Source organism: Aquarana catesbeiana, linkage group LG11 (assembly GCF_042186555.1).
Source record: "Aquarana catesbeiana isolate 2022-GZ linkage group LG11, ASM4218655v1, whole genome shotgun sequence".
Taxonomy (NCBI): domain Eukaryota; kingdom Metazoa; phylum Chordata; class Amphibia; order Anura; family Ranidae; genus Aquarana; species Aquarana catesbeiana.
Genome location: NC_133334.1, coordinates 155,185,972 through 155,212,216, shown reverse-complemented (window position 1 = coordinate 155,212,216; position 26,245 = coordinate 155,185,972).

The window sequence follows — 26,245 nt, the reverse complement described above, 5'->3', positions numbered from 1 at the left end:
TAACGTGAGCATGGACAGAGGGGGTGCCCAAGAAGGACAGCAATCTGGCAGTCATGCTCCCCCTGCTGCAGCATACTGCCAGGTTTGCTCCAGTGATGAGGAGGGAGGGGATGATGAGGTCACTGACTCAACGTGGGTGCCTGATAGGAGAGAGGAGGAGGAGGAGGCACATCACCAATGAGGCAGGATGCCCTCCAGGGGCCAGCCTAAGGGCAGAACACTGACTGCATCACACCGCAAAGCTCCGCATGTGCAGGGCGCTGCTGTCTCTGCGCGTTATTCCAAAAGTTCTTTGCTGTGGGCCTTTTTTGAGACGAGTGCTTCAGATCGCACTGCTGCTATTTGCAATATATGTCTCAAGCGTATCTCGCGTGGCCAAAACATCTCCCGCTTGGGCACCACATGCTTGACCAGACATATGTTGACCTGCCATGCAGTTCATTGGCAAGTGTACCTAAAAAACCCTCACCAAAGAACAAAGAGGACCTTTCCTTGCTCCTCATCAGAGATCTACAACCCCACTATACCTTTAGTCCTCTCTTAGACCTGCACTGAGAGGAATGAAGGTGTAGAATTAGGTGTGTCACAGCCAAGTACTTGTGGGCAATCTGCTTTCGGTACACCAACGTCAGATTGTACCAGGCAAATTTCCCTGCCCCAGCTGCTGCACCGCTGAAAGAAGTTCGCTTCCAGCCATCCACATGCCCAGCGGTTGAATGCTAGCTTGGCAAAATTGCTAGCACTTCAACTGCTACCTTTTCAGTTGGTAGACTCTGCCCCCTTCCATGAGTTTGTGGAATGTGCGGTTCCTCAGTGGCAGGTACCCAAACGCCACTTTTTCTCACAGAAGGCGATTCCGGCTCTCTACCGGCATGTGGAAGGCAATGTCCATGCCTCGCTGGACAGGGAAGTCATCGGTAAGGGTAAGGTGCAAATTACCACTGACTCATGGTCCAGCAGGCATGGACAGGGACGTTACCTAAGTTTCACGGCTCACTGGGTGACTCTGCTGGCAGCTGGGAAGGATGCAGGACAAGGTGCAGTGGTGTTGGAGGTTGTTCCACCACCACGCCTCCAAAATACCACTACTAATGATTCTGACACACCTCTCTCCTCCACCCCCTTCTCTTCTTCTTCCTCCATGGGCTCTTCCTGTGCTTTGTCCTCGGAACCAGCGCTGCTCCGTAGGCATTCAAGGGGCTATGCAAGTATGCAGGTCAAAAGATGCCATGCGGTGCTTGAGCTGGTGTGCTTGGGGGACAGGAGCCACACTGGGGCAGAGGTTCTGTCAGCTCTGCAGGGGCAGGTTCAGAGGTGGTTGATGCCATGCCAACTTAAGGCAGGAATGGTGGTTTGCAACAATGGCACCAACCTCCTCTCCACCCTCCGACAGGGACAATGACCCATGTGCCCTGTTTGGCTCACGTCCTTAACTTGGTGGTGCAGCGGTTCTTGGGCAAGTACCCAGGCTTACAGGATGTCCTGAGGCAGGCCAGGAAAGTCTGTGTGCATTTCTGACGGTCATACAATGCCAGTGCTCAGCTGGCAGACCTCCAAAAGGAATTTAACCTGGCCAAGAACCGCCTAATCTGTGACATGCCCACCAGGTGGAACTCAATGTTGGCCATGCTTCAGCGGCTGCACACACAGCAGAGGGCCATCAATTAGTACCTGTACGACTATGGCACCAGGACAGGGTCAGGGGAGCTTGGTTTTTTTTCCCCACGCAAGTGGGCCATGATCAGGGAAGCATGCACTGTCCTGTCACCATTTGAGGAGGCCACAAGGATGGTGAGCAGTGACAGTGCATGCATCAGTGACACTGTCCATCTTGTCCACCTGTTGGAGCACACGCTGCGTGGAATAATGGACAGGGCACTTGAGGCAGAACAGAGGCAGGAAGAGGAGGACTTCCTTTGCTTTCAAGGCCCCCTTTATCCAGACAGTGTTTATGCGTGTCCGCCGATCACACAGGAAGAGGAGGAGGATTGTGTCAGTATGGAGGTGGAGCCTGGCACTCAGCATCAGCAGCAGTCTTTAAGGGATCATTTACAGTCCCAAGAAACACATGGACTTGTACGTGGCTGGGAAGAGGTGGCTGTGGATCATGTCATCCTTAGTGACCCAGAGGACTCCGGACCGAATGCCTCATAAACCTGCACTGCATGGCCTCCCTGATCCTGCAAAGCCTGTGGAAGGATCCTCGTATTCGTGGTATCAAGGAGAAGGACCAATACTGGCTGGCAACCCTCCTTGATCCACGTTACAAGGGTAAGGTTGCGGACCTTATCTTGCCATCACAGAGGGAGCAGAGGATGAAACATCTTTGGGAGGCCATGCAGAAAGGTCTGTGCAGTGCGTTCCCAGAGACTGGGAGGTTACAAACTCCTGTTTCTGGACAACGTGTTGCTGAGGCTTCGGTCAGTCAAAGAAGGAGCAAAGTGGAGAAGGTGGCTGTCTGACCGATGTGTTCAGACAATTTTTTAGTCCGCAGCCCCAAGGTATGATCGGTTCCAGCAACCATTGCCAGCGTCTGTTTTACATGGTGCAGGAATACCTAGGGGCAAGATCCGACTTGGACACCTTTCCCACCGAAAATCCTCTGGGTTACTGGGTGTTGAGAATGGATCACTGACCAGAGCTTGCACAGTATGCAATTGAGCTACTGGCCTGTCCCGTATCCAGCGTTATTTCGGAACGCACATTGAGTGCTGCTGGAGACTTTGTAACCGATCACAGGGTGCGTCTGTCCACTGACTCGGTCGATCGACTGACCTTCATAAAAATGAATCAGTCTTGGATCACCACCAGCTACCAAGCACCTGATGCTGATGTAACCGAATACATTTTTTTGAAATGTCAGATCCCTTCAAAGACTGCCTATGCTGATGCTAAGTGACTATCCTGAGTAATTATCCTCTTCCTCCTCAATGATCATGCTGATAGCTTGTAAGAACATTTTTGGTTCTGGGCACTGCCACCAGTGCCTAAGGCCCAATTTTTCAGCCCCTGTTTAACAGCGGCGTGTAATTACAATTTTTGCTGCAATTCTTTGCAGCAGGGCCAACTAGAGTATCTGTGAGGAGTTGCAGTGTTGTGGCACCATCACCAGTGCCTAAGGCCCAATTTTTCAGCTCCTGTTTAACAGGGGCATGTAATTGCAATTTTTGATGCAATTCTTTGCAGCAGGGCTAGTTTCTGCGCTCCAACTAGAATATCTGTGAGGGGTTGCAGTGTTGTGGCACCAGCACCAGTGCCTAAGGCCCAATTTTTCAGCCCCTGTTTAACAGGGGCGCGTAATTACAATTTTTGATGCTATTCTTTGCAGAAGGGCTAGTTCCTGCGCTCCAACTAGAGTATCTGTGAGGGGTTCCAGTGTTGTGGCACCAGCACCAGTGCCTAAGGCCCAATTTTTCAGCTCCTGCTCAACAGGGACATGTAATTTGAATTCTTGATCTAATATTTCACAGCAGGGCCCGTTTCTGCGCCCACCAAGAGTATCTGTGAGGACTTACAGTGTTGTGGCACCGGCACCACCACCACCACCAAAGGCCCAATTTTTCTGCCCCTGTTCAACAGGGGCATGTAATTACAATTCTTGATCTAATATTTCACAGCAGGGCCCTGTGAGGGCTTACAGTGTTGTGGCCACAACAACACCTAAGGCCCAAATTTCTGCTGAGTATATAGGGCAGGCCCCTACTTTCAAACATCCAACTTATAAACGACTCCTACTTGCAAACGGAAGGAGACAACATGAAGTGAGATGAAATATACCCCTAGGAAAGGAAATTCTCTCCTGTAAGAGTTAATATGGGAAAAACTTTTCTCCTTTCCACTGATGCTTTATCACCAATCCTTGTTTCACAAAAAAACCCAAATTTTCAAAAAACATTTGTCATTGGGACAAAAAGTGAGGCGAAATCTTCTGAAGAGGAGCACAGACAGCAAAACAAATGTCACAGGGGTGATAACCCTTCCCTAGGTTTTCCAAAAAGCTTAAAATACATTTTTTGGCTGGAGCTAAACACGTTAAAAATGTACCCGTTAAAAATTACAAACAGATTCTACTTATCAACAAACCTACAGTCCCTGTCTTGTTTGCACCGCCTGTATACTGCTGTTCAGAGTATATAGGGGCTGGGGGCCCCACACCTTTCCTTTTTTAATTTGGGTGCGGGATTCCCCTTAATATCCATAAAAGAACCAAAGGGCCTGGTAGTGGACTTGGGGGTACCCATGCCGTTTGTCTCACTGATTTTCATCCATATTGCCAGGACCCGACATTACATTAAATCCGCAAGCAGTTTTAAATGACTTTTTTTCCTTTAAAAATGACATTTTGTGCAGGGACTTTTCTAAGCACAGGAAACACGTGCCACTTTACAGGCATACTATAGACACCCCCCAGGTATGATATTTAAAGGAATATTTCACTTTTTTTTTTTTTACTTTAAGCATCATTAAAATCACTGCTCCCGAAAAAACTGCCGTTTTTAAAAGTTTTTTTTGCATTGATACATGTCCCCTGGGGCAGGACCCGGGTCTCCAAACTTTTTATGACAATACCATGCAAATTAGCCTTTAAAATGAGCACTTTTGATTTCAAATGTTCGAGTTCCATAGACATCAATGGGGTTCTAACGTTCGGCTCATCCCTACTTACAAGCCAGGACAGGACAAATACCCCCCCGAATTAATCCTTTTGTATAGTAGACATTCCCATGTATTTAGAAAGAGGCATGGTGAATTTTTTAAAGTTGTCATTATTGCCAACTATTCTTTGCAAAATTAAGATTTTTTTTTCTTTTTTTCACAAAATTGTCATATTAACAGGTTATTCCTTTTACATGGCATAGGCATACTTGCAAATACACCCAAAAACACATTCTTCTACTCCTCCTGAGTATGACAATACCACATGTGTGAGAGTTTTTCACAGCCTAAGCAGGCCCAACATGCAGGGAGCACCATCAGGTGTTCTAGAAGGATAAATTACACATCTAATTTATTGACTACCTGTCATGTTTTTAAAGGCCCTGGAGCACCAGGACAGTGGAAACACCCACAAAATGACCCCATTTTGGAAAGCAACACCCCAATGTAAATACTGTATTCTATGAGGCATAATGAGTCTTTTGAACATGTCATTTTTTCCACAAGTTTTTGGAAAATATGGAAAGAAAATGAAAACTTTTTTTTTTTTTTTACACGAAGTTGTTAATTTATAAGATATTTCCAAAACATAGCATGTACATACCAAAAATGACACCCCAAAATACATTTTGCTCCTCCTCCTGAGAATGGTGATTCCACATGTGTGAGACTTTTCCACAGCCTGGCCACATACAGAGGCCCAACATCCAAGTAGCACCTTCAGGCATTCTTTGAGCATAAATTACACATCTAATTTCCTGACTACCTATCACATTTTTGAATGTCCTGAAGCACCAGGACAATAAAAACGCCCACAAAATAACCCTATTTTGGAAAGAAAACATCCCAACATATACTCTATGAGGCATAATGAGTCTTTTGAACATGTCATTTTTTTCCCACAAGTTTTCGGAAACCATGGAAAGCAAATTAAAACTTATTTTTTTTACACAAAGTTGTCTACTTATAAGATATTTTTAACACATAGCATATACATACCAAAAATTACACACATACAAAAAATTAAAAACATTCTGCTACTCCTCCTAAGTATGGGTGCGTGAGACTTGTGTGAGACTTTTACACAGCCTGGCCACATACAGAGGCCCAACACGCAAGGAGCACCGTCAGGTGTTCTAGGAGCATAAATTACACTAATTTCCTGACTTCCTATCACATTTTTTGAAGGCCCTTCATATTTTTAACACATAGCATGCACATCCCAAGAATTACACCCGAAAATACATTCTGCTGAGCAAAAGGTAAATAAAAGATTACCTGTGGTTTTAGTAGTGCAATTGTCCACAGAGGAGAGCATTGGTCCAGGCAGCAAGCAGGGATGTGGTCAGCGACAGTGAAAGGAACTGTCCAGGCAGCAGGCAGGGATACTGTCCATATACAGTCCAGGGTCAGTACAAGCACAGATATTGTCAGCAGTCAAAATATTGGTCTTGGTAGTAGGCAGGAACATGGTCCATAGTACAGGTAGCAAGCAGGTGTGGTCAGGTCATGCGGTAGGCCGAAGCATTATGGCAGTAAGTCAGCAGCAGGCAGAAATATCGGGTTTAGGGCCTCGATCAGGAAAGAAAGGGGACAGGGGTAGAGGCTTCTCCCACTCAAATCTCTTTGTAGCCTCTGTTCTCGAGATTATAGTGTATCCGTGGAGTGTGTCTCTGTTTGCTTCTGTGTGCTTTACTGCCAGTTTAACATCATATAGTTTTGTGTGCCTTACTGACAGTTTAACACCATATAGTTCTGTGTATGTTACTGCCAGTTTAACGCCATATAGTTTTGTGCGTTACTGCAAGTTTAACGCCATTTACTTCTGTGTGTGTTACTGGCAGTTTAATGCCATATAGTTTTGTGTGCATTACTGTCAGTTTAATGCCATATAGTTTTGTGTGCGTTACTGCCAGTGTAACGCCATATAGTTTTGTGCATTATTGCAACTTTAACGCCATTTACTTCTATGTGCGTTTCTGCCAGTTTATTGCCATAGAGTTTTGTGTCTTACTTCCAGTTTAATGCCAGTTTAAGCTTAATGTCTGGGAGGATAACAAGGAGAGGCAGACGTTTCCTTGGCACTGAAAGGGGGCCAGCAACAAATGTGTCCACAGGCAAAGGTGGACATGGTGGTCAGTTCTCAGGCAGGGCATCATTTCCTCTGTTTAGTGCCGTGTTATCCAGCCACAGCATGCAGAGGAGGTGGTGGACTGGCTTACTAAACCTTCCTCATCCTCCTCATCCTCTGTCACGCAAGCAGAGACAAGTGTGCAGTCCCCTGCAGTTGCCAGAGTGGATAAACGTGACTCCTTGTCCACATTTATTCCTGCCATAGCCCCAACATCAGCCATGGAGGAGTCAGCTGAGTTATTTGACCACAGCGTCAGCCACTTGCCCCTTGATGATGCCAAGCCATTACTAGATTCAGATGTTGGTTCCGAGTTTGAGGGTGACAGGAACATGAGCCTAGAGAGAGAGAGGAGAACACTGGTAGACAAATTGGCTTTCGTGTTCCCCCAGCCGCAGTGTATTGCCAAGTTGTCTCCAGTGGTAATGATGAAGATGAAGATAGAGGAGATGGAGATGATGATGATAATGATGATGACACTGATGCGACTTGGGTGCCAGATATAGCAGAGGAGGAAACTGAAGGTGAGGCGGTGCAACCCCAAGGAGACATCAAGAAAGAGTAGAGAGCAGCCACCATGTTTCATCACATTCTGCAGCTGTTATCTTCCGGCCCACTCCCCAAAGCTCAGCTGTCTAGGCCTTTTTCAGCACATCTGCAGCAGATCGCACTGTTGGTATCTGCAAACTGTGTCTAAGGCACATCAAATATGGAAAAAACACCAGCCATTTGGGTACCACGTGCTTAACAAGACATTTAACGTCCAACCACTCAGCCCGTTGGCAAGAGGACCTAAAAGCCACACAAAAGGGGCACAAATCTGTCCCTCCTCCTCATCCTCCTTACCCACTTCATTCTGCCCCTGCTATACCAAGTCATTACCTCTCAGCAGCCTTCACTGACAGGGATGATGGTATAGCACAGGGTGTCCCAGGTCCTAGCAGCACATCTGCCAGCAGCACACCACCAGCTGTAGACTGTAGCTGGCAAATTTCTCTGCCCCATCTGCTGCAGTGGAAAAAAATACAGCCCCTGCTACCCACATGCCCAGTGTCTAAATGCAAGCTTGTCAAAGCTGTTGGCTCTCCAATTTCTGCCTTTCAGCTTGGTGGATTCTGCCCCCTTCCATGAATTTGCACAATGTGCTGTACCACAGTGGCAGGTTCCCAGTCTGTACTACTTTTCACGAAAGGCCATTCCATCTCTCTACCATCACATGGAAGGGAATGTTCTGGCATCATTGGGCAAGGCAGTCAGACGTAAAATCCACCTTACTGCTGACACGCGGTCCAGAAAGCATGGGCAGGGATGATATATTTCGTTCACAGCACACTGGGTAACGCTGCTTACAACTCAAAAGGATGCAGGACAGGGCTCTGTGCTGCAGCTTGTTGTACCCCCAAGTCTGCATACAGCTGGTGGTGATGATACCAGACCTGTGAGCTCTACCCCCTCCTCCTCCTCCACCACCTCCATGCCCTCCTCTGCAGAATTGTCCTATGAACATCAGGTACCCCCTAAACGTTCAATGGGCTATTACACGTTGGTAAGCGGGTGCACATTGGTCAGCGGGTGCATGTTGGTCAGTGAGTGCACGTTGGTCAGCGAGTACCTGTGTATTGTCTTGTTGAGTAGCTGTGTATTGTCTTGTTGTGTACCTGTGCATTGTCTTGTTGAGTACCTCTGTATTGTCTTGCTGAGTATTAGTGTCAGGAAGCTAGTTGTTAGGTAATTTGGACAGGGTATAATCCCCAATCCTCATTAAATTAGTAGGTACAATGCCCGTTGGGTGTGGAGATGTGACTCAGTGTACATCTTGCCGCATATATGTGTTCCTTGATCATCCGTTCGAGGGCAAATACTGCTGTGCAAAATTAAGCACATTGTTTCCCTGGAAGCCCAGGTTCTGAATCTGGGGAAGCAACTGTCAGCACTGATAAGTCCCTCCACACTAAAGGAGAGCCAGGAACATACATGGCAGGTGCCGGTGTTCTGCTGAGAAAGTCCCCCTGGCAGATAATGACCCCCCTGTACAGGCGCAGCTTGCGCAGTAGGAACCACAATGGAACCGCCGAAAATAGCCAAAGCTGAACACCTGTGAGTCAGCTGTACACTGCGCCTGTGTGCCAACACTATTGTAAAAAAACACTTTGTAACAGGGCCCCTCGCGGGCTCGCTTCCCTCGCCACGCTTCGAGCCTTGCTTCGCTCAGCATATTAACATTCTAACTCTATGTCCACATGGATGGTGGGGCTTGAACCTGGACTTAGGGCAGAATGTAGTGTGCAGGCGCCGTGTAGAGCTGACGATCAGCTGTTCATCTTCAGTGACTTTCGACGGCTCCGTAGTCATTTGTACTGCACAAGTGAAGCGCATGCGCAGTACAGGGGGGTCCTTATCCACCGGGGAAAATTTCTAGGCAAGACATGGCAGGGGCCAGCACAGAGGCGGGTGGAGACAAAGAGGTGCAGGCACTAGGGAAGAGTAGATGGGTGACAGTCAGGAAGGGTAGAGGAGGAAATGCCAGGGAGGCCAATCCAGGGCTGGAGCATCCCAATAAGTATGTTCCATTAAGTGACATTGGTGAAACCAGTCATTGACCAGCCCTGCTGGAGCTGAGGGACTCTCCTAGCTGCCGGGGGAAGAACTCCTCCATTGAAATTGGGGGGGGGGAGAGAAGGGAAAGGAAAGACAGATTCTGGTGGTAGGGGACTCAATTCTTAGAAGGACAGAGAGGGCAATGTGTAACAAAGACCTGGAGCGCCGAACTGTATGTTGTCTACCGGACGCTTGGGTTCGGCACATCACGGATCTGGTGGACATATTACTGGGGGGGCTGGGGAAGACCCGGCTGTCATGCTGCACGTTGGCACCAATGACAAAGTCAGAGGCAGATGGAGTTTCTTAAAGAATGATTTTAGGGAACTGGGAGCTAAATTGAGGAAAAGAACCTCCAAGGTAATATTCTCAGGAATACTACTGGTACATCGAGCCACACAAGAAAGGCAGAGGGAGATTAGGGAAGTAAACAAGTGGCTGAAGAGCTGGTGTAGTAAGGAGGGGTTTTTGTTTTCCTGGAGGACTGGGCCAACTAGTCAGTCAATCACCAGTACCATAGAAGGGATGGACTGCACCTAAATGAGGAGGGTGCAGATCAGCTGGGAGCTGGGGCAAAAAGTTAGAGGGGTTTTTAAACAAGGTGACGGGGGGCCTAGAGGTAGATATAGTCAGCGCGGAACATATTCCAGATGGTAGTATTGGGGGCATTAGTGGTAGGTTGACTAAAGCACATAAACCCAAGGTAAGTATAGTAACAAGTCCTAGTTGCAATCTCTCAACACCCAATAAGAGATAGTATGCAACCGATCTAAACTACGTGGCATGTTCACCAACTGAACTAGAACTAGAGATACTGTTGTACAAGGAGGATTTGGATTTTGTGGGAAATTCAGAGATCTGGTTCAACAGCTCTCGTGATTGGCTGGCAACCATTCAAGGATATACCTTTTATCGCAGGGATAGAGAGGGTAAAAAAGGGGGAGGGGTATGCCTATATATCAAGAATAATGTACAAGTGAATGTGAGAGACAACATCACTAAGGGAGCTAGGGAGGAGGTGGAATCCTTATGGGTAGAGCTCCAAAAGGGTTAAAGCTAAGGGGAAAATATTACTGGGAGTATGCTATAGGCCCCCTAACCTGAGGGAGGAGGGGAAGACGGCTCTCCTATCACAAGTTGGATTAGCAGCAAGGATGGGAAGTGTAATCATAATGGGGGATTCTAATTATCCTGGGTGGAGGGAATCCCGCATTCATCTAAGGCCTGCCAGTTCCTAAATGTCTTGCAGGACAATTTCATGGTTCAGATGGTAGATGTACCAACTAGAAATAAATCATTACTGGATCTACTGATTACCAACAATACAGACCTGATCACAGATGTGGAAATACAGGGCAATTTGAGAAACAGCGATCACAGGTCAGTTGGCTTCAGTATAAATCACACAAATAGGAAACATACTGTAAGGGGAATACAAAGACACTGAATTTTAAAAGAGCCAACTTCCCTAAACTATTAACCTTGTTAGAATGCATGATTTGGGATAATATTTTAGGAACAAAGAAAACGGAGGAGAGATGGGTTTGCTTTAAGATAATATTAAATAAGGGAATTAGCCAATGCATCCCATTGGGTAATAAATTTAAAAGCGCAAACAAAAGTCCTGGAATGTAAAAATGCATATACAAGCAAAGGAGAAGGCCTTCAAAAATAACAAGGTTAAGGGATCCTCATCAGCATTCAGACTTTATAAAGAATGCAACAAGAAATGTAAGGGTGCAGTTAGGGTGGCTAAGATAGAACACGAAAGACATATAGTGGAGGAGAGCAAAAAAAATCCTAAGAAATTCTTTAAGTATGTAAACAATAAAAAAGGAGGACAGACCATATTGGCCCCATAAAGAATGAAGAAGGACATCTGATTACAAAGGATGGGGAGATGGCAAAGGTATTGAATTTATTTCTCTCCTCAATCTTCACGAGGGAATCGGGGGGCTTCAGTAACCAAAACTGCAGGGTTTATCCTTATGACACATCACAGAAAGCACCTCCATGGTTAACAGAGCACAGAATTTAAATTAGACTTGGGAAACTTAACATTAATAAATCAGCGGGACCAGATGGCTTGCATCCGAGGGTACTAAGGGAACTCAGTCAAGTAATTGCCAGACCATTGTTCCTAATTTTTACTGACAGTCTACTGACTGGAATGGTACCAGGTGATTGGAGAAAAGCCAATGTAGCACCAATATTTAAAAAGGGCCCAAAATACATCCCTGGGAATTACAGACCAGTTAGCCTAACATCAATAGTATGCAAGCTCTTGGAAGGGATGATAAGGGACTATATACAAGATTTTAGTAACAAGAACAGTATCATTAGCAGTAATCGGCATGGATTCATAAAGAATCATTCTTGCCAAATCTATTCACCTTCTATGAGGAGGTGAGTTGCCATCTAGATAAAGGAAGGTTCGTAGACGTGGTGTATCTAGATTTTGCAAATGCATTTGACACAGTTCCCCATAAACGTTTACTGTACAAAATAAGGTCTGTTGGCATGGACCATAGGTTGAGTACATGGATTGAAAACTGGCTACAAGGGTGAGTTAGGAGGGTGGTGATAAATAGTGAGTACTCAGAATGGTCAGAGGTGGGTAGTGGGGTCCCCCAGGGTTCCGTGCTGAGACCAATCCTATTTATTTTGTTCATAAATGACCTGGAGGATGGGGTAAAAAGTTCAATCTCTGTATTTGCAGTTGATACTAAGCTAAGCAGGGCAATAACTTCTCCACAGGATGTGGAAACCTTGCAAGAAGATCTGAACAAATTAAAATGGATGTAAACCCGAAATTTTTTTTTTTTTGATGTCATAATGTAGAGTATAAGATTTCCTATAATCTGAGCCCAGTCTTGCCACAAAGAGTTAATCCAGCTCTGAGCAATACTCTTTTATTGTTCAGTGAGATAAAACTTGACAAACAGAGAAAAATTTGTCAAATCCTCCCCCTTGCTGTGAGTGACAGGTGATTTACATATCTCGTGCACAAGCCTAAGACATGCATTATTTTTTAATTCCCACCCCACTCCTTTCTTCAGCAGCTCTGCAAGGATTGGCTGTTCCAGACCTCAGCATGATTTGGCATGCTGAAGTCATGTGGTTACTTTCCTGTCTTTTAACTGGATGTTAGAGATCATAGCAGAAGTTCAGTGTAAGAAATACACAGGAGAAAATGCATATTGACAAGGGAAGTGTAGAGGTGAGTAGGGAGTCTACTGACATCACGACTCCACCCACCGAGCTCCAGACAACAGACCCACCCACAGAATCTGCAGTTTTTTAGGTCTCATAACAGACAGAGGGGAGACATTTGACAGGTAAAGATACATGCAGGAGGCATGAATATCCTTATAGATAACCCCTATGGCAGTAGTTCAGAAAGGATGACATTGGGTTTACATAAACTTTAATGGGGTGGGCAACTACTTGGCAAATGAGGTTTAATGTAGAAAAATGTAAAATAATTTGGGTGGCAAAAACATGAATGCAATCTATACACTGGGGGGAGAACCTCTGGGGGAATCTAGGGTGGAAAAGGACCTGGGGGTCCTAGTAGATGACAGGCTCAGCAATGGCATGCAATGCCAAGCTGCTGCTAACAAAGCAAACAGAATATTGGCATGTATTAAAAAGGGGATCAACTCCAGAGATAAAACAATAATTCTCCCGCTCTACAAGACTCTGGTTCGGCCGCACCTAGAGTATGCTGTCCTGTTCTGGGCACCAGTCCTCAGGAAGGATGTACTGGAAATGGAGCGATTACAAAGGGCAACTAAGCTAATAAAGGGTCTGGAGGATATTAGTTATGAGGAAAGGTTGCGAGCACTGAACTTATTCTCTCTGGAGAAGAGACGTTTGAGAGGGGATATGATTTCAATTTAGGAATACCGTACTGGTGACCCCACAATAGGGATAAAACTTTTTCGCGGAAGGGAGTTTAACAAGACATGTGGCCACTCATTAAAATTAGAATAAAAGAGGTGTAACCTTAAACTACATATAGGGTTCTTTACTGTAAGAGCTGCAAGGATGTGGAATTCCCTTCCACAGGCGGTGGTCTCAGCGTGGAGCATCGATAGTTTCAAAAACTATTAGATAAGCGCCTGAATGACCGCAACATACAGGTATATACAATGTAATACTGATATATAATCATGCACATTGGTTGGACTTGATGGACTTGTGTCTTTTTTCAACCTCACCTACTATGTAACTATGTAACTATGAGTCAGGCTAAAAGGTGCCATGCAGTGCTTCAGCTGGTGTGTTTAGGGGACAGGAACCACACCGGAGCAGAGATTCTTGCAGCTCTGCAGAGACAGGCCCAGAGGTGGTTCACGCCACGCCAGCTGGAGCCAGGAATGGTGGTGTGCGATAATGGCTCAAACCTCCTGTCCACTCTTAAACACGGAAAGTTGACACATGTGCCATGCCTGGCACATGTCCTCAATTTGCTGGTGCAGTGTTTCCTAAATACATACCCAGGGTTGCAAGATGTGCTAAAGCTGGCCAGAAGAGTCTGTAACCATTTCAGGTGGTCATACACAGCCAGTGCTCGGTTGGCTGAAATTCAGCGGGAATTCCACCTGCCCGTAAACCGCCTGATTTGTGACATGCCCACCAGGTAGAACTCAACTTTGGCAATGCTGCAGTAACTATACATGCAGCAGAGGGCTGTCAACAAGTACCTGTGCAAGTACGGCACGATGACAAGCTCAGGCCACCTCAGCTTTTTTTTCCCATGCCAATGGCTGATCATTAAGGATGCATGCACTGTATTGTCACCATTTGAGGAGGCCACAAGGATGGTGAGCCGTGACAGTGCATGCATCAGTAATACAATCCCTGTTGTGTTCCTGCTGGAGCAGACTCTCCATGGCATTATGGCAGGGCACTGGAGGCAGAGCAGCAGGAGGAAGAGGAGGACTTCCTTTCCTCTCAAGGCCCACTTTATTCAGACACCATCATTCCTATGTCACAGAACACACAGGAGGAGAGAGGGGAGGAGGATGAGGAGGAGGATTCTGGCACTTTCATAGGCTTCGAAGAAGAGGAAGTCAATCTGTAAGCGATGGCTTTCCAACCCCAGGACCCTTGGGAGTAGTACGTGGCTGGGAGGAGGAACTTCCAGATGCTGTTATACTAAAACGACCCCGAGGACTCTTCTTCTCAAGCCTCTGCAAATTTGAGGTGCATGGGTAACCTCATGCTTCAAAGCCTGTGAAAGGGCCCAAGAATGCGTGGCATAAAGGAGAAGGATGATTACTGGTTGGCAACCCTCCTTGACCACCATTATAAGGGGAAGGTCTCAGAACTAGGGATGAGCCGAACACCCCCCTGTTCGGTTTGCACCAGAACATGCGAACAGGAAAAAAGTTCGTTCGAACATGCGAACACCGTTAAAGTCTATGGGACACGAACATGAATAATCAAAAGTGCTAATTTTAAAGGCTTATATGAAAGTTATTGTCATAAAAAGTGTTTGGGGACCTGGGTCCTGCCCCAGGGGACATGGATCAATGCAAAAAAAAGTTTTAAAAACGTCCGTTTTTTTCAGGAGCAGTGATTTTAATAATGCTTAAAGTCAAACAATAAAAGTGTAATATCCCTTTAAATTTCGTAGCTGGGGGGTGTCTATAGTATGCCTGTAAAGGGGCGCATGTTTCCTGTGTTTAGAACAGTCTGACAGCAAAATGACATTTTGAAGGAAAAAACTCATTTAAAACTACTCGCGGCTATTGCATTGCCGACAATACACATAGAAGTTCATTGATAAAAACGGCATGGGAATTCCCCAAAGGGGAACCCCGAACCAAAATTAAAAAAAAAAAATGACGTGGGAGTCCTCCTAAATTCCATACCAGGCCCTTCAGGTCTGGTATGGATATTAAGGGGAACCCCGGCCAAAATTTAAAAAAAAAATGACGTGGGGTTCCCCCTAAATTCCATACCAGACCCTTCAGGTCTGGTATGGATTTTAAGGGGAACCCCGCGCCAAAAAAAAAAAAAAAAAACGGCGTGGGGTCCCCCCAAAAATCCATACCAGACCCTTATCCGAGCACGCAACCTGGCAGGCCGCAGGAAAAGAGGGGGGACGAGAGTGCGGCCCCCCCTCCCTCCTGAACCGTACCAGGCCACATGCCCTCAACATTGGGAGGGTGCTTTGGGGTAGCCCCCCAAAACACCTTGTCCCCATGTTGATGAGGACAAGGGCCTCATCCCCACAACCCTGGCCGGTGGTTGTGGGGGTCTGCGGGCGGGGGGCTTATCGGAATCTGGAAGCCCCCTTTAACAAGGTGACCCCCAGATCCCGGCCCCCCCTGTGTGAAATGGTAAGGGGGTACATAAGTACCCCTACCATTTCACGAAGAAAGTGTCAAAAATGTTAAAAATGACAAGAGACAGTTTTTGACAATTCCTTTATTTAAATGCTTCTTCTTTCTTCTATCTTCCTTCATCTTCTGGTTCTTCTGGCTCTTCTGGTTCTTCCTCCGGCGTTCTCGTCCAGCATCTCCTCCGCGGCATCTTCTGTCTTCTTCTCCTTGGGCCGCTCCGCACACATGGCATGGGGGGGAGGCTCCCGCTCTTCTCTTCTTCTTTTCTTCTCTTCTTCTCTTCTTCATTTTCTTCTCCGGGCCGCTCCGCAATCCATGCTGGCATGGAGGGAGGCTCCCGCTGTGTGACGGCGCTCCTCGTCTGACAGTTCTTAAATAACGGGGGGGCGGGGCCACCCGGTGACCCCGCCCCCCTCTGACGCACGGTGACTTGACGGGACTTCCCTGTGGCATTCCCCGTGACGTCACAGGGAAGTCCCGTCAAGTCACCGTGCGTCAGAGGGGGGCGGGGTCACCGGGTGGCCCCGCCCCCCCGTTATTTAAGAACTGTCAGACGAGGAGCGCCGTCACACAGCGGGAGCCTCCCTCCATGCCAGCATGGATTGCGGAGCGGCCCGGAGAAGAAAAGAAGAAAAGAAGAAGAGAAGAAGAGAAGAAAAGAAGAAGAGAAGAGCGGGAGCCTCCCCCCCATGCCATGGGTGCGGAGCGGCCCGAGGAGAAGAAGATAGAAGACGCCGCGGAGGAGATGCTGGACGAGAACGCCGGAGGAAGAACCAGAAGAGCCAGAAGAACCAGAAGAACCAGAAGATGAAGGAAGATAGAAGAAAGAAGAAGCATTTAAATAAAGGAATTGTCAAAAACTGTCTCTTGTCATTTTTAACATTTTTGACACTTTTTTCGTGAAATGGTAGGGGTACTTATGTACCCCCTTACCATTTCACACAGGGGGGGGGCCGGGATCTGGGGGTCACCTTGTTAAAGGGGGCTTCCAGATTCCGATAAGCCCTCCGCCCGCAGACCCCCACAACCACCGGCCAGGGTTGTGGGGATGAGGCCCTTGTCCTCATCAACATGGGGACAAGGTGTTTTGGGGGGCTACCCCAAAGCACCCTCCCAATGTTGAGGGCATGTGGCCTGGTACGGTTCAGGAGGGAGGGGGGGCCGCACTCTCGTCCCCCCCTCTTTTCCTGCGGCCTGCCAGGTTGCGTGCTCGGATAATGGTCTGGTATGGATTTTTGGGGGGACCCCACGCCGTTTTTTTTTTTTTTTTTATGGCACGGGGTTCCCCTTAAAATCCATACCAGACCTGAAGGGTCTGGTATGGAATTTAGGGGGAACCCCACGTCATTTTTTTTTTTAAATTTTGGCCGGGGTTCCCCTTAATATCCATACCAGACCTGAAGGGCCTGGTATGGAATTTAGGGGGACTCCCACGTCATTTTTTTTTTTTAATTTTGGTTCGGGGTTCCCCTTTGGGGAATTCCCATGCCGTTTTTATCAATGAACTTCTATGTGTATTGTCGGCAATGCAATAGCCGCGAGTAGTTTTAAATGAGTTTTTTCCTTCAAAATGTCATTTTGCTGTCAGACTGTTCTAAACACAGGAAACATGCGCCCCTTTACAGGCACACTATAGACACCCCCCAGGTACGAAATTTAAAGGGATATTACACTTTTATTGATTGACTTTAAGCATTATTAAAATCACTGCTCCTGAAAAAACGGCCGTTTTTAAAACTTTTTTTGCATTGATCCATGTCCCCTGGGGCAGGACCCAGGTCCCCAAACACTTTTTATGACAATAACTTGCATATTAGCCTTTAAAATTAGCACTTTTGATTTCTCCCATAGACTTTTAAAGGGTGTTCCGCGGCATTCGAATTTGCCGCGAACACCCCAAATTGTTCGCTGTTCGGTGAACTTGCGAACAGCCAATGTTCGAGTCGAACTCAACTCGAAGCTCATCCCTACTCAGAACTCATCCAGTTCCCACAGAGAGTGCAGAAGATAAAATATCTTGAGGACACGTTAAAGAGGATTTTATTGAACGTTTTCCTGACTCCAGTAGGTTACAGTGTCATGGAAAACATTGCTTTGAGTCTTCTGTTGGTCAAAAGAGGAGTGTTGGAGAAGGTGTCCGCCTTTTTTTAGTCCTCGCCGCCCAGGGCTGTCAGCTTCCACATCCCATCAGCAGCGTCTGCATCACATGGTGGACCACTACCTCGGAGCCAAAACAGAGATGGAGAGCTTTTCAGCTGACGATTCACTGCCTTACTGGGTCATGAGAATAGACCACTGGCCAGTACTTGCCCAGTATGCTATTGAGTTGTTGCGCTGCCCTGCATCCAGCGTGTTTTCAGAATGGGCATTCAGTGCTGCAGGAGGTTTCGTTACTGAACATAGAACGCGTCTGTCCACAGACTCTGTGGACCGTCTGACTTTTATAAAAATGAATCAGTCCTTGATTACCAGCTATAAAGCCCCTGATGCCGATGTCACTGATTAAGTCTTTTTGGGATGTGGAATCTCTGAAAGACTTTGAGGCTGCCTAGCTTTGAGGGTGTTCATTCATTTCATCTGAAAGAATGTTTGGTATAGGTTTCATGGGCACAATTAACACCCAAAGACCAATTTTTCAGCACCCGTTTGACAGGTGCATATCATTGCAATTTTTTTTTTGCCTTCATCAAGAACACCTCTATTAAGGGTTATGGTGGGAAAATGCCCCCGACACCCAAAAAGTAATTTTCGCCTCCTGTTTGACCGGTGCATATCATTGCAATTTTTTACAGCAAGGCCAATTTTTGCTTTCATCAAGAGTATCTCTATAGGGTTAAGATGGGAAGGTGCCACCGACACCCAAACACCAATTTTTCTGCATCTGTTTGACAGGTGCATATCATTGCAATTTTTTACAGCAAGGCCGATTCTTGCTTTCATCAAGAGTACCTCTATAGGGTTATGGTGGGAAGGCACCACCAACATCCAAAGACTAATTTTTCTGCACCTGTTTGACAGATGCATATCATTGCACTTTTTTACAGCAAGGCCAAATCTTGCTTTCATCGAGAGTACCTCTATAGGGTTGCAGTGGGAAAGGCGCCACTGACACCCAAAGACCAATTTTTCTGCGCCCATTACTTCTATCCAAAGTCAAAGTTGCACCAGCATATATCCAAAAAATCTCTAATCTTGTTTGCAGTGCACCACATTGTGGCCTCATCATACACACTGTCTCTCCAGCTGTTGCTAAGCAAAATAAAAGCAGCTTGCAGGGAAAATGTCATTTTTTTGGGCTTTATAAATGCAATTATTACTGCAGCAGATTCTAAACATGGTAAAGATCTGCCACTTTACAGGTAGACTAAGAGGACCCCCCAGGCATAATATTGGAATGAATTTTTCATTTTTTTGCTTTCACTTTAAACATCAAAAAATCACTGCTCATTTAAAAATGACATTTGTCGCAAACTGTTTTTCTATTGATACATGTCCCCCAGGGCAGGACCCAAACCCCTATAACCATTGTATGCCCAATTACTTGCATATAAGCCTTCAAAATGGGAACTTTTGATTTTTGACATTCGGGTCTTATTGACTTTAATGGTGTTCCTTATTTGGGTCCGAACTTTCACGGTGTTCGAAAGTTCTGGTGCAAACTGTACAGGGCTCTGTTTGGCCCATCCCTACTGATTAGGTGGATCTAATGAGGATCTAATGAGGCTGCACTGCTGGGTGCTGAAGAGGCTGCACTGCTGCGTTCTGATGAGGGTGCACTGATGGGTACTGATGAGGGTGCACTTATGTGCACTGATGAGGTTTCACTGATGTGCACTAATGCACTACACTGAGGCTACACTGATAAGTGCTCCCAGTAAAGTTAAAGTTTTGCCAATATTCAAAGACCTAAATGTAGCACTATATAACCCATGGTCTAAGAATTCCTGTGTCCTGTACTGTACTCCAAGATCTTCTTACACTTTTGCTTGAAAATGTGAAGGCTGCCTCTTCCTCCCCCCCCCCCCCCCCCGAGATGCTTAAAGCATTAATTATAACTTTGCCCAAGCCAGGGAAGGATCCAGTTACACCCCAACATTTTCGTTCCATCTTTTTTAAAAGTGATTTAAAACTTATGCTAAATTAATTCCCTGACTGGTGAACATATTACCTTTCCTTATTAATCCAGATCAGTCTTGGTCTAAGAATACAGTTCCTGTGTCCTGTACTGTACTCCAAGCTATGAAATTTACAGGTAAGTAAAAATCCCTATTTTTATTAGTTTACAGATCATTTCTTTAATTTTCCCAGCACAATACAAATAGCCATACCATAGAAACTGACAGATATGCAGGAAACACGCACAATTACTAACTGAACCACTTCCCACCCAGCCTATAATCAATTGATGGCTGGGTGCTTTCCCATCCCGATTGGATGTCATATGATCGCACAGCCACAGGACCGCACAGCAGCGTGATCTGTCACCAGTTGAGTCCACGGAACACAGCCAATGACTGGTCAGAGTACCGGCTCACTGCCGGTCCCATGTGACTGCCATGACCAATCACAGCAGGTCACATGACAGATGTACGCAATGGATGGCTTTCTTTTATCCCAGTAACAAAGTGGTTAAGTTGTATTTTTCAAAGGTTTAAGACAGCCAAGCATATGCGCTAGTCTATGTACGTCAGTACCTAATTGGGACAAGTAAATGCTATGCACAGAAGTTAGAAGACTAATCACTTTATTACTTAAAAAAGAGCAAGGCATCATCTGAATAAGAAGAATTGAGGTGGAGAACAAATGATAAATACCGTATTTATCGGCATATAACACGCACTTTTTTCCCTGAAAACAGAGGACAAACCGTGCCTGCGTGTTATACGCCGATACTATGTTTTACCAACAGGGGGCGGGATTGGGCAGTTCACCCTGGTAGCCACCCATTGGCGGTGTCAGGCTAGACACCCCACCTCATGGTCATGACATCATCGAAGGTCCTTTGCCTGCCGGTGTCTGCGGGATCCATGTGATAACCTATGTGTCAGTGTAGACCCTTCCATGAAGGCTTTGGGGACTCCAGATTCCAATCACCGTTGATTTCTAAGGTTCCTCCTCCATTGCCTGTTGGCAATACAAGCTCGTTTGACTCATAGAACGTATGTTCTTTTGAGTTCAAACTTTTTGGTAAGCCTGCATTCCTTCTGGTGGTGGTACTATCACATTGGTATTTTCACCTTTCATCTACCTTATTGGCTATCTACACAGGGATCAGGACCGTCCCATTCCAATATGGACTGCAATTAATCACCGCACATGATTGACACATGGAGATTACTAGAGACTTTATTTTATATACTTTGTCATATAATTTTTTCACTACATGTGTTATATGTACAATTCACTATTAATTATGGTTATTTAATTTGGCAATACAGCGCTACACTTTGATACACTAGACACCCCACCTCTCCTGGCCCTGGGACAGCACTGCCTGCATAGTCTAAAGTTGATAAAAAAATCACTTGCCAGCCCCTCCTCCTACACCCCTCCTCCTGTGGCAGTGTCATTATAAAGCTTGTAAATATCTCAATAGCTCACTTTCTTTCTGGCTGCTCTCCTCCTCTCTCTCCTCCTCCTTCTCCTTCGCCTCCTAGATTTAGCTTTAGATTAGAGGAGGAGAGTAGTTACATGAACGTCAGAGAGAGCAGTCATGTGACCAGGTCAGTGGAAAAAACTGACCTATTGAGGTATATGGAAGCTTCATTTTACAATATGAGTGACACAGGAGGAGCCGTGTGGAAGGGGCTGGCAGTGATTTTTTTCCTAACTGTAGAGAATGCTGACAGCGCTGTCCCAGGAGACTGGGGGTCTCCTGAGTGCAGGGGGAGGGGGGGTTTGTACTGGATGGGGGGCTGTGTACTGGGGAGGGGGGCTGTATACTGGATGGGGGGGCTGTGTACTGGGGAAGGGGGCTGTATACTGGATGGGGGGGCTGTATACTGGATGGGAGCTGTATACTGAATGGGGGGCTGTGTACTGGATGGGGGGCTGTATACTGGATGTGGGACTGTGTACTGGGGAGGGAGCTGTATACTGGATGGTGGGCTGTGTACTGGGGATGGGGGGCTGTATACTGGATGGGGGGCTGTGTACTGGATGGGGGGGCTGTGTACTGGGGCGGGGGGCTGTAAACTGGATGGGGAGCTGTATACTGGATGGGGGGCTGTGTACTGGGGAGAGGGGCTGTATACTGTATGGGGGGTCGTGTACTGGATGGGGGCTGTACACTGGATGGGGGCTGTGTACTGGGGAGGGGGGCTGTATACTGGATGGGGGGCTGTGTACTGGATGGGGGACTGTTTACAGGGGAGGGGGATGTATACTGGATGGTGGCTGTGTACTAGTGTACTAGGGAGGGGGACTGTATACTGGATGGCGGACTGTATACTGGATGGGGAGCTGTGTACTGGGGAGGGGAGCTGTATACTGGATGGGGGCTGTGTACTGGGGAGCGGGGGCTGTATACTGGATGGGGGCTGTGTACTGGGGAGGGGGGTTTATAATGGATGGGGGGGCTGTGTACTGGGGAGGGGGGCTGTATACTGGATGGGGGGCTGTGTACTGTGCAGGGGGAGGGGGACTGTGTACTGTAAAGGGGGCTGTGAAAACATTTTTTCCTTAAACTTCCCACTTAAAATTAGGGTGCGTGTTTTACGCAGATAAATATGGTATGTTTAGTAGCTATAGGGGAAAAACGATTTCTGTATTCAGAGCTTTACCTCTACATATGTTATGTCTTGCTAGCATAGTCCTATAGTGTAAGACATCAAATTCCAGGCCATTGTGGTACATATAGAGTTAAAGGTCCAAACAGCCTTGGCCACATGTTAAAGAAAATTAAGATGGACTGCAGTCTTAAATGTGAATCATGTCCTTCTGTGGTATAACTTTGCTCTAAAACCAGACAGCTTTTGACAAATGACTTATTGGTAATGGTGTATTTGCCTGTTAATGGCAGAGGTATGCACAAAATTATCAAAAGCAGAATACTTCAGAAGGTCATATTTCCAGGCAGAGGGATAAAAGTAATGATAAACATACAGCAAAACAACTCACGTGTTTTTAGATGTGGCCATGATGAGAGGATGATGTATCATTAAATCAGCTTTTGAAATCATATGCAAAGGACAGTACAGCAGAAAATATATGTTTTCATTTTACAGATTTTTTTTTTCAAAATTAAAACTTTTGCTTATATAATCTATGGATCTTGTGTTATGTTGAAGACTTCAAACTCATCTGTGGGCTTCTTGACTTTTATACTTTTTAAATCCTTACTATTTTGTATAACAATGGTTTACTTCGTAAGTGCCTGCTTACTTTAACCACCTCAATTCCAGAAGGTTTTACCCCCTTCATGACCAGGGCATTTTTTGCTATTCAACACAATGCTACTTTTTATTGGCAATGGTGCAGTCATGCAATACTATTTACAAATTACATTTTTATCATTTTTTTTTCCACACAAATTGAGCTTTCTTTTGGTGGTATTTTACCACCACTGGGTTTTTCATGTTTTGGGATATAAATGAAAAAAGACCAAAAATTTGAAATAAAACCCGATATTTTCTACTTTCTGTTATAAAACATTTCCAATAAAATCAAATTTCCTTATAAATTTAGGCCAAAATGTATTCTGCTACATGTCTTTGGTAAGAAAAAATCCCAATAAGCAAACACCAATGCAGTACAGTATCATCATATGACTGATGTGGCAAAGATCAGGAAGACTGACTGGTCACAGTATGTAAAAAAAAAAAAAATTGCTACTTTTTTTAACCACTTGCCGATCAGCCGCTGCAGTTGTACTGCGGCAGAATGGCACGGCTGGCCAAAACGACATTGTGTAAAGTTGCTTCGCCCTGTGGCCACTAGGGGTTGCACGCGTGCCCCCTGCTCACCCACGGAGCTGATGCGAGTGTCTGGCAGCCGCGATCTCCGCCGGGCTCCTGCGATCGTTCGGGGCACACCAAGAACCGGGATCTGTGTGTGTAAACACACAGGTTCCGGTTCTCTGAGGGGAGAAGAGACAGATCATCTGTTCATACAGAGTATGAATAGCGATCTATCATCTCCCCTACACAGTCCCCCCCCCTTCAGTTAGAACACACACTAGTGAACACAATTATCCCCTCGATGGCCCCTAGTGTTAACCCCTTCCCTGCCAGTGACATTTTTACAGTAATCAATGCATTTTTATAGCACTGATCGCTCTATAAATGCCAATGGTCCCAAAAATGTGCCAAAATTGTCGAATGTGTCCACCATAATGTCGTAGTCCCGAAAAAAAATTGCAGATCGCCGCTATTACTAGTAAAAAAAATTAATAATAAAAATGCCATAAAACTATATCCTATTTTGTAGACGCTATAACTGTTGCGCCAACCAATCAATATATGTTTATTGCAATTTTTTTTACCAAAAATATGTAGAAGAATACATATCGGCCCAAAATGAGGGAAAAAAATTGTTTTTTATATATTTTTGGGGATATTTATTATAACAAGAAGCAAAAAATATTGAATTTTTTTCAAAATTGTCACTATTTTTTTGTTTATAGCGCAAAGAATAAAAACTGCAGAGGTGATCAAATACCACCAAAAGAAAGCTCTATTTGTGGGAAAAAAAGGACATCAATTTTGTTTGGGTGCAATATCGCACGACTGTGCAATTGTCAGTTAACCACTTGAGCCCCGGACCATTATGCTGCCTAAGGACCAGAGGTCTTTTTCCAATTTGGCACTGCGTCGCTTTAACTGCTAATTGCGCGGTTATGCAATGCTGTACCCAAACGAAATTTGCGTCCTTTTCTTCCTACAAATAGAGCTTTCTTTTGATGGTGTTTGATCACCTCTGCAGTTTTTATTTTTTGCGCTATAAACGGAAAAAGACCGAAAATTTAGAAAAAAAATGATATTTTCTACTTTTTGTTATAAAAAAAATCCAATAAACTCAATTTTAGTCATACATTTAGGTAAAAAAAATGTCAATAAGCGTATATTTATTGGTTTGCGCAAAAGTTATAGCGTCTACAAACTAGGGTACATTTTCTGGAATTTACACAGCTTTTAGTTTATGACTGCCTATGTCATTTCTTGAGGTGCTAAAATGGCAGGGCAGTACAAAACCCCCCCAAATGACCCCATTTTGGAAAGTAGACACCCCAAGGAAATTGCTGATAGGCATGTTGAACCCATTGAATATTTATTTTTTTTGTCCCAAGTGATTGAATAATGACAAAAAAAAAAAAATATTTACAAAAAGTTGTCACTAAATGATATATTGCTCACACAGGCCATGGGCCTATGTGGAATTGCACCCCAAAATACATTCAGCTACTTCTCCTGAGTACGGGGATACCACATGTGTGGGACTTTTTGGGAGCCTAGCCGCGTACGGGACCCCGAAAACCAATCACCGCCTTCAGGATTTCTAAGGGTGTAAATTTTTGATTTCACTCTTCACTGCCTATCACAGTTTCGGAGGCCATGGAATGCCCAGGTGGCACAACCCCCCCCCAAATGACCCCATTTTGGAAAGTAGACACCCCAAGCTATTTGCTGAGAGGCATATTGAGTCCATGGAATATTTTATATTTTGACACAAGTTGCGGGAAAGTGACACTTTTTTTTTTTTTTTTGCACAAAGTTGTCACTAAATGATATATTGCTCACACAGGCCATGGGCCTATGTGGAATTGCACCCCAAAATACATTTAGCTGCTTCTCCTGAGTATGGGGATACCACATGTGTGGGACTTTTTGGGAGCCTAGCCGCGTACGGGGCCCCGAAAACCAAGCACCGCCTTCAGCGTTTTTAAGGGCGTGAATTTTTGATTTTACTCTTCACTGCCTATCACCGTTTCGGAGGCCATGGAATGCCCAGGTGGCACAAAACCCCCCCAAATTACCCCATTTTGGAAAGTAGACACCCCAAGCTATTTGCTGAGAGGCATGGTGAGTATTTTGCAGCTCTCATTTGTTTTTGAAAATGAAGAAAGACAAGAAAAAACTTTTTTTTTTTTTCTTTTTTCAAATTTCAAAACTTTGTGACAAAAAGTGAGGTCTGCAAAATACTCACTATACCTCTCAGCAAATAGCTTGGGGTGTCTACTTTCCACAATGGGGTAATTTGGGGGGGTTTTGTGCCACCTGGGCATTCCATGGCCTCCGAAACTGTGATAGGCAGTGAAGAGTGAAATCAAAAATTCACGCCCTTAGAAAGCCTGAAGGCGGTGCTTGGTTTTCGGGGTCCCGTACGCGGCTAGGCTCCCAAAAAGTCTCACACATGTGGTATCCCCGTACTCAGGAGAAGCAGCAGAATGTATTTTGGGGTGTAATTTCACATATTCCCATGGCATGTTTGAGCAATATATCATTTAGTGACAACTTTGTGCAAAAAAAAAAAAAAAATTTGTCTCTTTCCCGCAACTTGTGTCGCA